Source organism: Panthera leo, chromosome D4, assembly GCF_018350215.1.
Source record: "Panthera leo isolate Ple1 chromosome D4, P.leo_Ple1_pat1.1, whole genome shotgun sequence".
In the NCBI taxonomy this organism is placed as follows: Eukaryota; Metazoa; Chordata; class Mammalia; order Carnivora; family Felidae; genus Panthera; species Panthera leo.
In genome coordinates, this window is record NC_056691.1 from 62810435 (window position 1) to 62823844 (window position 13410).

The following is a 13410-nucleotide window of genomic DNA, read 5'->3' on the forward strand; positions in this document are numbered from 1 at the left end:
AAAATAAAGTATTAAAATCAGATAAGTTGCTCTTTTACTGCCTAAATCCTGAATCAAAGTATCTTTTTTTTTCCTTCAAAGAGAAATTAAAAGTCCCACAGGCAATAATCTCTTCAATCCAGGGAATCAATGATTTTTCAAATGAAGCCTGTTGAATTCAAGCTATATTTGAATAAATAAAGAAGAGGTGGAAAAATTCTTTTCTTTCTCTTTCTTTTCTTTTCTTTTCTTTTCTTTTCTTTTCTTTTCTTTTCTTTTCTTTTCTTTTTAATGCATTTATTCTACAGTTAGTACTATTCTGAAAGGAAACATAAGGAAAAGCTTCAAAAGTTAGTCTACTTAATTCCTTGAAATCTCATAAGGCAAGCATGCCCCCGATTTCCCATCAGCAGATAAATTGGCTGATAATGTTTTCACAAGGCTACAACCTAGCCAAGTAATGATTATTATCAAGGAAGAGGGACTTTAGGGGACATAAATGAGATGAGTTGAAAATGAAATTAAAAACTGTTTATATAAAAATAAACAGTCCATTTGAGTTTTGTGAATAATTCAGCTCACGATTTGGTTTACTTTGAGGGATCTGTTTACTTAGTTTTTAAGAAATGGAGGTTTCTTTATTTCCAAATTATAACTTAGAATTCAAGGGTTATTTACATTACTCAGCCTCTTAGAAAGGGGTGAATGGTTATCACCTATGATGTTTTTAAACTGGAAAAGAAAATAAAAATTAAATTCTTTCCCCTCTCCCTCATTCTGTCTTTCCCTCCCTTCCTTTCTTCCTTCCTGTTTCTTGTTCTTCCTTTGTTCCTGTTATTAAGTCTGTTGTTTTGGTGAATTTATAACTACTGAACCCTATTAGAAAAGCTGATTTGTGAAATATACAGTTGGTTTAATGCACTCCTTGGGAAAATGGTTTATTTTGTTGGACCACTTAATATTTTACTCATATTCTCAACTGTTGGTCTACAGTTTTATCATGTCTCTGGTGGCTGTAGGGCTAGGGTACAGGACTTAGGGGAGAGGCCAGAGTGCAGACCCTTAGTCTTGGGGCAGATGAATGCAGCCTGGTAGGCTAAGGAGGATTGGGCTTGTCTTTCTATTCCAGGGGTTTACAGCAGTAGATTGATGGATGAGGTTGGAGTAACTTTTTGGTCTGCTCACGACTTGTTTTCTCCTATTTGTAATTTGCATTTGACTGTCCCAGGTTGGAAAATCTAATGAAAAACATGAGACATTCATGTTGCATCCCCCCCCCCCATGACTCCCATTTTTACACTTAACTTTTAACTATTCTAAATTGATAAATAGATTGGGACTGGTTTTGGCAGCATGTTTGTACTTAATCTCTTCTGGGTTAATGTGTTATGGGTGAAAAGATGGATTCTTTTAGCATGTGACTTAGTGGACATCTGTTTTCATTTTAGGATCTTTGCATATCTGTCTGAAAATCTGTAATGTTGAAGGCCATTGCTTGGGCTGAAGGTGATTGGAAGGTGAGAACAGAGCAAAATTCACTTATTTATTCACTCAACACATATATATTAAGTATCCATTTTGTGCCAACCACTGCTATAGGCAAACTCTTAAAGAAAAAAGCTTGGTTAAAAGGGTTCTGTGTACAGAAGATGAATCTAATGTCAGGAATTGTTACCTTTGTGGGTTGTCCACATATTCACTTATATGCCTGGACCCGACTTCCCATCTAAGATTTGGCAACTTCTAGGGATGGTTCATCATCTTCAAGGATGCTTGAGGACTATAGTTATGAGCTACCAGATTACTTATTTTTCAAAGTTTGATATATTTTCCTTTGGTTTATCATTTATTAAACTTCTTGAATATGGTGATTTTGAATAAGGGGCCCTACCTTTAAACTGCAGCCAAAACCAACATTAACACATAGATAATACAGCTTGAGCAGCATAGAACAGTGTTTAAAATGATCTGGCAAACACAGTTCTCCTATTTGCAGCACTGAAAAGCCCCATGTATCCAATTGCAGTTAGGGCCTCCACTACAAATTCTTACCACCACCCACTGGGGCTGCATTGAGAAATAGATTTGAAGGCCCAGACCAGGAGTTTAGGAAGAATATACAGCTTTCTTCACATACTAATACTCAAAAGGATGGTACCACGTCTTGAGTATATGCTAAGTGCCGTACATAAATTATGATGTTGCCAGTCTTTCAAATTTGGGGAAGAAAAGTGAGCCATTTTAGATGCCGGGAAGTTTTGCTTATTTGTCTTTCTGTGTGTGGATGTGTTTGATGGTTACACACAGATCTGCTGAAGCAGTGTTGTGTTTGGACAAACAATAGTCAAAATATCTCAAGATAAGCAACTAAATATAGTTCTGGTTCCACTGACCAGGAATTGAAAAATGTGTCCTTTTTAATCTCTCAGTCATTTGCTGTTGTTACTGGTTTTCTTTTTTAACTACAAGAACAAAGGGAGAATCCCAAACAAAGGTTGTTGGGTTCAGCTATCAAATCCCAAACAGTTTATAAAAACTATAATATCTAGATTCAGCCATACTAGCTAATAGGAATCCGAACCAAGAGTTAGTGGGGCTCCCACAAGGACTCCTTGAGGAGTGTATCAAGATTTTGTGCATGCTCAAGTCCTTGTACCTGTTGGCTGGGGATTAGAAATGTCCTTTTTTATTTGTTCAACAGTATCAGCAAAGTGGTACTTAAGAGTTTATTGCTAATACTGAGACTGCTGTAAGAAAAATCACATAAAGATGAAAATGCTGATCATTACTGAAATAAGTATTATGTGTGTAGTGTATCTTGTCTCCACGGACAAATGTGTTTGACTTAAATAATTGCAAGACTTTCTAACTCCTTGACTTTAGGAAAGGAAAAATTAAATCAGGTGATCATTGTCATCAAGGAGGGATATGCTGGGGTAAGATCTAGAAACAAAGAGAATTTTCTGGCTTTGGTTCCCAAGACCTAAATTTTTGGAAATCTGTAAAGAACTCTAGACACAGATAAAATATTTGAGAGTTTGAAGAGAGGGGGGTCCCTTTCTTCATTTCCCAAACCCAGGCAAGAAAAGGTTTCCTTAGAAGGAATGTTGTGGAGGAGAAATGGAAGGGAAATGAAAGAGTAGAGATACTGAAGGTTTGCAAAGAGTGGTCTTGTATCCTACTCCTGGGCAGAGTCCTAAAGCTGAGCCAATCACTGGACTTTATCTCCTTGGCCAGACAAATCAGAGTGAATCTCAAGACTCCTGCTAGTAATTCTGGAACAAATGCTCAATCTCTCCCTTTGAAAAGGTGATGAACTATTTTTGTCAGCACAAGGGAAAACACAAAGCTGACTAGAAGAAGGAACCCAAAGCAAGTTTAGTGAACAGTTGGTCTTCTGATCAACATCAAGAACTGCTGTATTATACGTGGAATTTAAGAAACAAAACAAGCGAGGGGCACCTGGGTGGCTCAGTCAGTTGAACGTCTCACTCTTCATTTTGGCTCAGATCCTGATCCCAGGGTTGTGGTATCGATCCCTGAGGTCCTCCGTGCTGAGCTCAGAGCCTGCTTAAGACTCTCTCTCTCTATCTCTCTCTCTATCCCATTTTCTCTCTCTGTTCCCCCCTCCCCCTCTCTCCCTCTCCGTCTTCCCCACTCATAATCTCTCTCTCTGTCTAAAAAACACAAGAAACACATTTTAAAGAAACAAAACAAAGAATTAAAAAAGAGGTAAACAAAAAAACAAGATTTCTAAATGTAGAGAACAAACTGGTGGTTGCCAGAGAGGAGGTGGGTAGGAGGGTGGGTAAAATAGGTGAATGAGATTAAGAGTACATTTGTCATGATGAGCACTGAGTAATGTATAGAATTATTGAATCACTATATTGTACACCTGAAACTAGTATAACACTGGATGTTAACCATACTGGAATTTAAAAAATAAAATAAAATAACTGCTGTATTAAATTGCACGTGAAGTTTACTCTATCTTTGAACTTTCCATCTGCATAATATATCTCCTTTATTATTAATTAAGCCAGTTGGAATTAGGTATTCTGGTACTTGGAATGAGTGTTATCTTATGTGGTAAGACAACTACTATATTTTGTGTACCTTCTGTGGATGTCTAAGCCTTTACACATAAACCCACTCAGTCTCCATGTCACCCTGGAAAGTGAATATCATCATCTCCACTTCACAAATCAGAAAGCCAGAGCTCAGAATTGTTGCTCAAGATGGCAGAGCAGGGATTCATATCTGGGTCTATTAAGAGCCGAAGCCTGGATTCTTTCCTCCTTTACCATATTATATCCCAATTGTGGAGTCCCAGGTTGGATATTTCATTAAAGTTCTTTGTTCAATGTGTCATGTGATTTTTGCTGACTTTTCTCCGGAACTGCTTCCAACCACCCATGTTTTTGAGGTATGGGCTGCACAGTGTACAAAGCACATTTTTCGCTACTGGATCTCTGATAGGATTCAGGAAATACAATTCAAAGTTATAATAAAGGATTAGAATCTATTTTGAAATAGACCCAAGTATTTAAGGAGCAGAATTGAATGCACCATATTAAAGGCCTGCCTTACATGGCGACACAGAGTAGCAGAGAGTGTGGCTGTTTGGAGTTAGACATGGCTAAAATTTCCAACTGTAGGACGTTTGGGTTTATAGAGTGGCAGATTAGATGTGCCTAATAGATATGCCACCAAAACTCCATTGAAAATCCTAAAGAATATGAAACAGTAACAAAATTGATGGCAATGACAAAGAGACTAGTTCAAAATCTGGTCTGACTTTTCATTGCATCATTGAAGACAAAGAACTGAGAAGCACTTTCTAGACAGTGTACCATGTGCTGCACCTGAAATAGTCCCTCTGGAAGGTATTGAAAAACTGTAATTGATCTCCTTCTTATATACCTACTTTGGGATAATGAAAAGTCAGAAAAATAGAAAAATTTGGAGGCATTATATAGTTATTCATGAAATAACCTCTAAGCTAGATGGAGCTGGAATCATCTCTTCCCCAACTCTGAAACAGTCTCCCAGTCTGTCAACCTTCAAATGGCAAATCTTTCTCTAATCCACGTGATGAACACAATTCCAAAGGCACAGCACAGCATTGCAGGAGGGAGAGAAGCCTGGAAAAACAGCGCATTATATGCTGTGCTGTGAGAGAAGTCACTTGTATGGATGTTTTGTCAGCCAAAGAACTGAAAACAGAGGTGGAGACAGGTGGAACCCTGAGTAATGAATACAGAGGGTGAGAGAAGCAACCAGATTAAAGGGAAGATCCAGGCCAGTGTACCATCACTAGATGAATATCTGTAGGAATCATAGATGAAGCTGTGCACAAACTTCCAAACACTATATTTAGATATATGAAGGGAAGTGGCAGCATCTGAATGGATTGTAAGGAGGCACAGTGATAATCCAAAAAGGCTATTTTATGACAAACATTGCACTTGGATTGAAAGATAAGTAAACATAAAAAACAATAACAAAAATGCACTAACCAAAGGAGGCAATTAAAAAAAATACTGACAAGGGAAGGACACTCATAAATGGTGAATGTGGTGAGATAACCTTTTGAGATGCTAACCAGTTTTTTCCTTCCTGATGCTTCCTTTTTTCCTGTACCTCTTACCATTTCCCCATTCAAGGAGCTGGGAAGTTCTTTGCTCCTTGCACAGGCAGGGATGGGACAGGATAGGAGGAATATTACTGACATTATCTTCCAAAGCCTAAATTCTAAGGTGACTGGAGAAGACTTTAGCATGGGAGAAATGTTTTAGGGTTGATGAAAAAGAGCTTTCCCTTTATACCCCAACTGGAGAAAAGGGGATGGATTGTTTCAGGGAGATGGACCCTGTATCCTGCTTTCTGGAGGAGGCCTGGGGTTCAGATAAGAAATGGATGTGGTAAGTTTAGAAAGAATGGGTCTTGGCTAGTGCGGCAGAGATTCTGGTGTCCCAGCATGACATGGAAAGATGAGAGTATATTTTGTGCCCATAAAATGATAGAAAATTAGGAGAAAGAACCATTAGACCAGAAGGGGGCAGGTAGAGAAAAGCTAGTGGTATTTTTTTTTCACTGGTGACCTGTGCAGATTAATGACAGAGAACCAGAAGAGGAAATAGCCACCTCAGAAGAAATCTGCATGGACATGTGATATTGAAGACCTGATGAGAGTCCCATTCCTTGCCTCAAATGCCATGGCACTGCATAAGTCACTCAGAACTTAGACTCATCTCTAAGGCAAGGGGAGGGGATCCCAAAGTACCTGAGATTAAGTTTCTGCCATTTTAGTAGAATAAGAAATAGACATTAGGTCGAGTTATTAATAATTAATATAAAGTTGTATTTGTACATCTTAGGTGTAAACAGGTAAATAATAATTACATTGGCTATAATGATAACTTTCATATTATTACTTTCACTTGGGTCCATTGTTTTAAAGGGTGATCTTTTAACATAAATGAAAATAAATTCTATTGATAATTTTATGCCACTTTCTGATGTAACTGGAGATTCCAACATAGATTATAATCTGCTAAAATAAAGCCTTCGAACTTAATCTAGAGACTTAATTCAGGTGGTTCAACAGTTTGGTGACAAGGACCCAAGAATCAGTAAAAATATTTGTGCAAATATGACTTCATCCATTTCTCACTCTTATGAGTCAAGTATACTCAAGGGTGGAAAATCGGAATTCCTTTTAATGAAACACCCTTGCAGACTAGTTCCCTGACCTTGGGCTAAATGAGACCAGTAGAAAGATCGTTTGTATGACTGAAAACCATCTTTAAAAGCAGACAGCTTTTAAGCTGCCTTTGCATCAAAGTGGGTTATTTGGAGAGAAGCTGCGTTTACAGGTCCATAGAACACTTTGATGCCGGTTGTTTTCTCCTTGAGTTTGGAGAGAGCTGACAAGCCACCGAAAGCCTACCCCAGTGTCTCTACTATTGAACTTACAGCTAAGCTTTTCAACTAACCTTGTGAGACAAATAATTCAAATGACGACGTGTGACATTTTCTTACCATCTTCCAAAAATAAAAGAGGAGTTTATTTGCTGTCACAATTTCCACATGAGAGAACAAAAGAAAAAAATACGTTTCTAATTTTTATTTCATTGTGCTAAAAGCTTCAGAAGAATATGTGCTGATTTTTTAAGGTGCCTATAAAAATATCACCTTGTGAATTCTGGATATCTGTTTCCATCCTGCTTTTTCTTTACAAACCCTCACAAACATTTCACTTGGAAATATTTTATTCAATCTCTCCTTTTTTTTTTTTTAACTCTGTAATTCTAAGTGCTTCCTATATGCTCAGCACTGTGCCTTATCTTGACTTTGTAGATGACTAAGATACAGATTTTCATCAAAGAGCCCAGAAGCCCTTGGGGAAGACAAACGGGTATACAGATCATTGCAATTCCATGATAGAAGTATTTTGACAAAGACTTGGAGTTGACACACATTGTATACTGAATGGCTAAATGGGAAAAATCTTAAACCATCACCAATGGTGAGGATGTGTAGTGGCAGGTAAGCCACGGGAAGAGCCATGCTCAGCTTGGCTTGTATCAGGGTTACCCTTCTCGCCAAAGGGGGCTGATCTTCTCACTTTCCTCATTCCCACTTGGCTGGTAAACATGTGCAGTATTTCCATGGGCAGAATTCAGGACTCAGGGGCCTTAGTTTGGGAGAAGACAGGCAGAGTCCAAGACAGTGCCAGGCAGGAAGAGTGAGACAAGTCATTACCAGAATCAGGGAAGTTACTGAGAATTTAACATAGCAGATGGGCCTTCTGGGAGATTACCTTGTGCTTTGCTTTTTCACTGCTGTGGCCTCATCAGCAAGAATTGAAAGACATGTAGAGTTACCCCGTAGGAGGTTAATGAAGGCATAACATACTTAAGGCCCTGACTCTCCTCACTTCTAGAAAAGGCAAAAAAAAAAAAAAAAAAATTTAGGTGGCTTCAGATCCTGACAGCAACACCAAGATATTTCTGGTGATAATCAGGGGCCGTTGTGGGAAGACTAGAGGTAAGGACCAACCCCTTGTGTTTCAGACCAGTGGTACTACGTGGCCACCTGAGCAAATCAAGTAACCACAGACAGAGGCAGAGCCTGCCATCCTGACTGGAAGCTCTGTGGATCTCTTTTCAGGCTTACTGTAAACCCCCAAAAGGAGGGGAAGGAGGGGTGAGAGTTCCTGGGTGACTGATACTGGACTTCCCATGGATCTTGACATATGGTTCTCTGAGTTGGTTATCGATCAGTTTCTCAGCCTTGGCACTATTGACATTTTTGGTCAGATAATTGTTTTTTCACAGGCACTGTTCTGTGCATTGTCAAGTGTTTAGCAGCGTCTTGGACCTCAACCTGCTAGATGCCAGTACCAACTCATCCTGCCAGTGTGACAATCAAAACTGCCTCCAGACACTGCCAAATGTCTCTTGGGGTTCCCCAGTTGAGAACCACCATTCTAAATAAATATGAAAAAATGGGAAAAAAGAAAGAAGACATTATTGGAACCTGAATCTTGTAGAACAGGTCTTGTAATAGCCTTGTAATTATTAACCCTTACATAACAAGTTATGTGCTGCAGGCATTTTACAGATTGATTGACACAGGCAAACTTCTTCAGCAGTGATCGAGGATAGCATTAAGGGTCCCCAGACAGAGACATCCAATGCAGGCAAGGTTGAATTTGGGGGACACAGGCAGAAGCCTTTGGTTACATCTGATGAAGTTTTTTACCAGGTCTCTAATGTGGAACAGCTGGACATTTATATCAACTCCCAAATGAATATTCTTTTTTAATTTTTATGTGTAAGTCACCCATAAACCATGTGTGTGTAGTTTTCATTCCAGAACACTTGCATTATCAAGCAGCCTCTTGTTTTCCTTATAGAGTCCTTGATTAAAGAATACTTTAGCCAGTTTTAAATCATGGGTGAGCCCTAATTGAATATTGGAGTCTGGTGTCTGATGCATAGGATTCCCGGAGCAAAACCAGGTGAGCTGTGAATAGCCTTCTCGAGAGTGTTGCTTCTACCTTGCTTTTCTTTTTCTGGATCAAGAAGGAAGGACAAGGGGTCAGTATATTCAGATCCTTTCTCCAGACACTGAGGCCTCCCTTTTGTGACTTATTTCTGCTTTCCAAACTGCCTGTGATATTTCTTGGAGAATCTAAATTGGGCCCAAAGGGGATGGGGATCCACAGGGCTGCTGGGGCCTCACTGTAAGGCCCTTCCTAGGCCCTGTTCTGAGCTGTGGAACCCAGTTTTCTCATGATGTGCTTCCTGAGGCTCCTTCTTCTGAGTCCACAGTTTTCCTATCCAGGACATGTAGTTCTCTTCCTCTACTGTCATTTCTTCCCTCTGAATTATCATCATAAAATGTGAGGGTGGGATTAAATCTCAAAGTTTATCTAGTCCAGTATCTTTTTTCCCTCCATGAATGTGTAAACAGGATGACAGAGGAGAGGTGACCTGCCCAAGGAATCCCAGCATAAGGAGAGGATACAGGAAAGAAGACTGGGGATGAAACAGCAGGAATAGGAACAGGAACATTTAAAAGACATGAAACCAAGATAAGCTGAGAAGGAAAGTCAGGCATTTTTGAGGAAACACTTTGAGAAGTGATGGGGAAGCCACAGAAGTGGGGAGTGTCAGAAACAAGGGAGTGGCTGAGAGTCCAATGCTGTGAGAGGGGAAAAGATGCTTTGGACAGACCTTGGGATGCTAATGTCCGGTGGGGGAGAACCGGGCTGAAGGAGTTGAAGAGAGGTTGGAAGGAAACTCCAGAGTTTGGTGAGGAGGCAGCTTTGTCTTGGAAAGGAGGGAGGATTTCATTCCCTACTTACGTGTCAATGTTCCTGAATGCCTGGAGCATTTGGTGGGATTCCCAGTGATGTAAACAACAGGAAAGCTGACTGGTGAGACTGTGAACAGTCATCCTTATTGAAGAGCCTCCTTGGGAACTGTAGGATTTCAATGTGGTAGAGGAATGGACCATGGAGAGCAGAGGGCAAGGTAGAGAGGCGACTTCAGTAATTCAGGGCCATTTCTAGTGGTGGAACACAACAAACTGTCCGCTCTGTTAAGGAAACATGTGCTTTTGCAACGTAATTTGAAATAGTTTTTTTTCAAATTTCTGTAGCTCTTGAGGAGCTGATGAAAAAGACTTTCTGCTAGTTACCTGTTGCAGAGTTATTTTTCTGCCTGAGGGTGATTTTATTCTCAGGGGAAATGGGTGCTATTTCTGTAAATCTCAAGCATTACATGCATCAGAGAACTCAAGGAAAAAGCTTTTATTCTCTTGAGAAAAACACAAATAGCTCCAGTTTCTTCTACCTCTTGTTTAAAGCCACCTCATAAAGTGTTATCACAAACAAGTTACAAGGATGAATTGTTTAGTGCTATAAAGTTTTCTGTGTGCAAATACATACACATACTGCATTTATATTTTAGACCATACTCTCTAAGAGCACTTTAGAAGACTCAAAATGGTTTTTATGATCTTTTTAAATGAAAAATAATAAATACAAATAAACCCACATGTTAAAAGGTAAATAAATGATGGATATAAAAATTTCAAGTCTTTCTACTAAAAGACTGAAATCTAGCCATTTGGTAATGGAATTCTGATTTCCTACTCATGTTGTTTTCTCTCTTTAAAAACCAGATGGTAGCTCTCAAAATTCAGAGTATAAAAGGCAAAGCACAACTTGCACTTTTTTTTCCATTTTTGTGTTAAATGGTGAACTTTACATTGGCAGAGTGGTACCTCTGATGGCCAGCTTATGGTAGAGACTTCTCAACCATTAGACGTGACCGTGTGCACCACATTCCCTTGCATGAGGGAATTAGGTCATCTAACTCCATTTCCATTTCAAATATCTCTTTAAAAAAACCTTCCTTCCAAAAGAGTCTCATTTTTTCCCTTTATATTTTCTACACAGGATTCCTTTTGCAAGTCCTTTAGCTGGGAGTTAGGGTTCCATAAATATCCCCAAATTGGGCTGGAGTAGGAGTGAACTTGGGAGAGTTTGATAGGCCTACGTGACCCAAACTACTGGGCAACTTCAAAACTAAGGTGCTCTCCATTTTTGCACCTTCAGAATCGAACCTCATATGGCTACATAAAATATACTTTTAATTCTGGGCATTGTCTTATTTTCCCTGCTGTATCTCTAGCCCCTAGCGGAAATATCTGGCAGATAGGAGACTTTCACCAAATAATTCTTGAATAAATAGATGGAGAATAATGCTGTTGGTTCAAATAAACATTTTCAAAGAAGCAAGCATATTCAGTTTAGTCTAGGTGATTTTGTCCATTTTGTTCACATTTCAAGACAAAGCATTGCATTATTTGGCCAGATAAAAATGGGAGAAACACCTGAGGATTCAAAGCTAATAGCCATAATGTAGATGTGTGGATGATAGGGCAGCAATATGTGTCACTGTGTTGATGAGCAGGGCAGATATAGCTGATGTCTAGAATTCAGGGTGCCAAAGTGAGTCAACTTATTCTTCCTGAGGGTTACAAGGGTCTTATGTTGTCACAAGTTTAGTTACACGTGGTTAAATTATACCTGGGCAACATAGAATACGTAACCGTGCAGAAAGATCACTACACAAATGGGTAAATGACCTGGGTTTTGATCCCTTTTCAATTCTTAAATTCCTGCTACACTCTCCTCTGCCATAGGAGAGAGCGAAGGGAGAGTCTAATGTTTCACAGTCATAAAGCATCTTACAGGGTACAGATTCTCCATGTTTGAAGAAGGCATCTTTTGCAAAAACAAAATCATAATCGCCTGAATTGTAGCACACGTGAGGACATACAAAGAATTTACATATGAGGACATATGTAGAATTTACAGCCTGGAGTACCTATCATTGGAATGGTCCCTGAAATAGATAAAACCCCCAAATCAAGTCTTACATGAGCCAATGATTTAACATTATTTCAGTCACTCCTAATGCAATGAGGTAAATAATATGAAGACCTGCTCCTTTAGTGGACTTGTTCAGTGTTCCTTATTTCAGGAGGAAAATAATCCAACAACAACAAAAGTATATAACAAAGCATTGTCCACCTGAGTTCTCAGATAAATACCGCAATTACCTACTTCATTTGACAGTGGATATTTGAAAAAGCCTTATAGATCATTGGCAGAATTCCATGCTATGAAAAAACTACTGTCCAGCATAAAATTTATGGATTAAATTTTGTTGTAACAACTACTTCAAATGCCTGGTTTATTGTGCATTCAAGCGCACCAAGACAGATCCTATAATACTGTACTTGTTGTCGAGCTAATGTGGGTATGCAACTATCTGGGGACTCCCTCTGCTTGTCATGCCCAGCTCAGGAGCTGCTCTAAGTCTGTTTGGAGATACTCAGTCTCTTGTAAACTGTAACCGAAGTAAGGTCAGTGGTGGAACTGAGGCAATAAAGTGGATTGCATTGCATCAGGGCCCCTTGGGTTATGAGGAAACTTTGTGATTTGACAAGTTTCACATGGTAATGAATGTGGATATTGAATAGGCTGTCTAGCTTATTCACCATTTTATCCTTGAATCTAACACACTGCCTAGCTTATGGCTGCTGCATATATTTGTAACATACATTTATTGAGGAAATGAATTCAGAGCTAAGTAAATTGGTGGTAAAGAATGAGCTGAAAAGAAGAAAAAGATTATCCTCTACCCAAGTAAGTTTGTTAAATATTAAACGAAGTTAGCAAGTTTCTTTTTCACTCTAGAGCATCTCAAATCTTTAGTATGTTTTGTGAATCCTCAGGAGAAGGATTTAGCAGAGCCGTTTCCCAAGCTTTTTTTGAGTATAAAACCCTTTGTTCTCAGAGTACTGATTAGCATCTCTCTGCAGTACTTGGATTAATGCATTTAAAAATCAGTGTGATATAAAAAGCAAGAAAAAAATATGCTCGACCTGATTTATTTTGCTACTTTTAGTGGTATTCTGGGGGGTGTGAATATGAGCCCATGTGTGCATGCAGGTGCTGGGCCTCGATAATTGAGTACATAAATATTTGAATGTATACATAACATCTCTAAGCTATTCTGATAATAAGAATATTAAATTATTCTGTCAGTTCTAAAGTAACATAAGTCTCAATCCTTAATCTGTCCAACAGTTGCAAAACCAAATTATAGTTAAGATCATATAAACACATGGGGTGGAGTGGTTGCTCTGGTGTGCATCCACATTCAGAACACCGGTGGAGCTTGTTAATTGTTAAATAAAGATGACCAAGCCTCTTCTCCTCTCCAGAGTTTCTGGAGACAGACATAGGGAGGCCTAGGTATCTGCATTTAAAGCTTCCCCAAATGATTGCAAAGCAATTAGGTCAATGGATGACAGTCTGAGTGATACTCCCATAAACAACAT

The 13410-nt window shown here is 39.0% G+C and overlaps 1 protein-coding gene across 6 annotated transcripts in view; it reads left to right on the forward strand.

Moving 5' to 3' along the window:
* PLPPR1 (phospholipid phosphatase related 1) overlaps positions 1-13410 on the forward strand; it is a 590963-nt gene that overhangs the window by 235953 nt on the left and 341600 nt on the right. Inside the window, exon 1 of one of the 6 annotated variants that reach the window (XM_042913310.1) lies at positions 1439-1496. The exons of the other annotated variants lie outside the window; for them this stretch is intronic. The gene's annotated coding sequence lies outside the window, so the exon portion shown is untranslated. Of the gene's footprint in view, positions 1-1438; positions 1497-13410 lie in introns of those variants that run through there. 6 annotated transcript variants of the gene reach the window in all.